The sequence below is a fragment of the Macrotis lagotis genome, chromosome 1 (genome assembly GCF_037893015.1).
Source record: "Macrotis lagotis isolate mMagLag1 chromosome 1, bilby.v1.9.chrom.fasta, whole genome shotgun sequence".
NCBI lineage: Eukaryota > Metazoa > Chordata > Mammalia > Peramelemorphia > Peramelidae > Macrotis > Macrotis lagotis.
In genome coordinates, this window is record NC_133658.1 from 733,281,039 (window position 1) to 733,284,442 (window position 3,404).

Genomic DNA, 3,404 nt, shown 5'->3' on the forward strand with positions numbered 1-3,404 from the left:
AGCTCATTTTATAGATGGGGGAAACTGAGACTAATGAGGTTGAGTGGCTTGCTAAGGGTCACCCCTTAAATATTAAGGCCAGATTTGAACTCAGGAAAATGGGTCCTCCAGATTCCAAGTTCAGCACTCTACCCATGGCCTTACCTAGCTGATCTTCATGAGGTATTAGGATTCATTTGCTTTATTTGTTTGTTTTTCAAGGTAACTGAGTCTAAGTGACTTGTCCATACAGTTAATAAATGTCAAATGTCTGAGTCTGGATTTGAATTCAGGTCCTCCTGATATCAGGGTTGTATCACCTATCCACTCTATGCTTCCCCCAATTTTATTTCACAATCAGGAGCTGATCTCCCCAGCTAAAAAGTGTTATCTACCTCAAATTTTCTTAGAACCCTTTGTCTCTATTTCGTTGTCTCCATCACTTTATTTTACTCATGGGTTTGCATGTCATGACCCTCAATTAATCAGTCAGCAAGTGCTTAGTACATGCTGGGTTCTACTCCTTGAAGGCAGAATCTCTCTTTTTTCACCTCTACCCTTCCAGGTCTTTGCACAGAGCCTGGTTCAGAGTAGACAACATATATATTTATTATGTTGAATTATACTTTGGGTTGTAATAGAAGGGAGAACATCTTCCAATCACTTATTATTTCTAGAAGATCTGGCTTTCCTCTTCCTCCTAGAAATACCTGTGTTTATGTAAAAGTCTTTATTTTTATTTTTATTTTCATTATTTTTTTTCCCAATTACTTTCAAAGGTAGTTTTCAACATTCATTCATTTGTAAATTTATGAGTTCTACATTTTTTACCATTTTCCCTTCCCTCCCTATTTCCCATGGTGGTGAACAATATGGTAAGAGTTGTACATGTACAACCATGTTTAACATGTTTTCATATTAATCATGTTGTAAAAGAGGAATTAGAATTATGGGGGAAAACCATGAAAGAGTAAGAAAACATAAAATAAATTTTAAAAGATGAACTTTGTGTGCTTTGTTCTGCTTTCAGACTCCATAGTTTTCTTAGTTTTGTTTTTTGTTGTTGTTTTTTTCTGAATGTGGATGTCATTTCTATAACAGGTCCCTCAGGGTTGTCTTTGATCACTGAACTGTTGAGAGGAGCTGCACCCATTATAGCTGATCCAACATACAATGTTTCTGTTAATATGTACAATGCTCTCTTTGTTCTACTCACTTCACTCAGCATCAATTCATGCTAGTCTTTCCAGGCTTTTATAAAGTTGAGTTGGTCATGATTTCTTACAGATCAATAGTGCTCCATTACATTCATATACCATAACTTTGAAAAAATTTTCCTCAATATAGTTTGTCTTATTTCTCATTAATATTCTCATCTCTTCATTAATTTTGTGTAAAACAAGATCACCAATCATACTGATATAATTTAGAATGTTTCTATTGAAAGAAACCCAAATGAATAGTGCAAAATCAAATTCTAAGCTGTACCAACTTTCAGGCAAAGATCAACATTCTTCCTAGACAGCAGCAGTATCTACTTTACAGTTCTTATAACTTCTCAAATCCCTGTTTCTGATTCCTGGGGTGCAGTAGTTCTCCAAAGAGGAAAGATCCTCCAGGAACTACATTTAGATGAAACTGGAAAGAAGATAACAATTAGATGTGAAATGAGAAAATGTTGCCAATATTTCTATAGCAACAGATTCATGTCTTTGATTTTGGTGAAAAACCATAAATTGGATCCTAATACCTCAATACCCAATGGACAAGGAAATAGAAATGTATTCAATTGAACAAGCATTTTTTTGAGTGACTATGATGTAGTTTAAGTACATTTGAAGTATCAAGGTGGCACAGAGAGTAGAGTGTCAGGCTTAGAGTCAGAAAGACTCCTCTTACTGAGTTCAAATCTGGCTGGGTGACACTGAGCAGGTCATTTAATCCTGTTTGTCTCAGTTTACTCAGCTATAACATGAGCTGGAGGAGGAAATGGCAAACAACTCAGTGCCTTTACCAAGAAAATCCCAAATGCACTCACTAAGAGCTAAAAATGACTGAACACAAATTAAGTACTAGGCCCCATGGTAGATGTTAGGGATAGAAAGACAAAAACAAATTAATGTCTGCCCTCAAAGGTGTTACATTTTTACAAAGGGAAAAACCTGTACATAAAATTGGTATGTGTAAAATGTAGTAGTATGGGAAATATCAGTAATTTTGATATGGTTCTTTTTTGTGGCCATATATCTGCTTTGGCTGAATCTGGACTGTGAACTTGATTAGATGAAATCACATTCATCTGATTTCTCCATTTTCAATTAGTTCTCTGCCAGTTGAACATTGACTTTCATGCTTCCATACAAATTTTGTTGCTCTCTTTTATGGTTTTAATTCTCTGAATATTACACTGTTAGAAGAAAAATGTAAAAGTTGTCACTCTTAAAGAGCATTCTTCAAGGGACAGAGCCCAGATGGTGGTGTGGAGGTAGGAATTCCCAGAAGCTCTTCCCCAGAGCACTCCAAATCCTTTAAAATCATGACTCCAACCAAATTCTAGAGTGACAGAACCCACAGAAAGACAGAATGAAGCAATTTTTCTGATCTAAAACAACTTGGAAGATCCTGCATAAATGTCTATCCCACTGGGAACAGGATTGTAAAGAGCTGCAGCCTCAAGGTACAGCAGCAAACTAGTTCCAGCCTTCCAGGAACAGCCTATGGGGTGCCTGTGTCTCTGGGGGTGCCTGGGTTCATAACATCGGAAGCTGTTTTCAGACCTCTCAACCCAGGTATTGCTAAGGACAACTCAGGTCCAGTAGCTGCTTCCAGAGTATTCAGCTCACAGATGTCAAGGGGAAAGTCTGCAGAGGTCTCTCCTCTATCCCTGGGGCAGGACTCTGCTGCTTTGTCTATACTCAGATCAAAGTCACAATCTGGGCCCCATACTATCATAGAGGAGCAGGGACCCTTCTCACAGCTCCAGGACAGAGGGGAGTGCTTGTGGTCATCTACAGACCAGAACACAGGCTAGGAGAGCAATTAGAACCTCTTATAAGACCTTGGAGGATTTAAAATCCCTGGGGGGTGTTCCAAAAACTCACCAAAAGCTTTGGAAGTATGTTAAAATCCTATTGTGATGCAAACATATTTTTTGGTGCAGCATTACTCCAATTCATCCATTAGTTTTCAAGGACATCTAAACAGATGAAATTTTTTTTCACTTTCTATGATTAATTTATCCAATGAAAAAAGTATTTTTATCTAGTTAAGATTTTTGGGCACAGCATTTAGTCCTTATTTTAAGTAGAGTAGGGTAATGGATTGACACAACTGATAATCACCTGGATGAGGCAGAGATGAATAGGCAATGGATAGGCATAGAATAAGAATGAAGAACAGATTAAAGATAAAAAAAATCTCCAGGT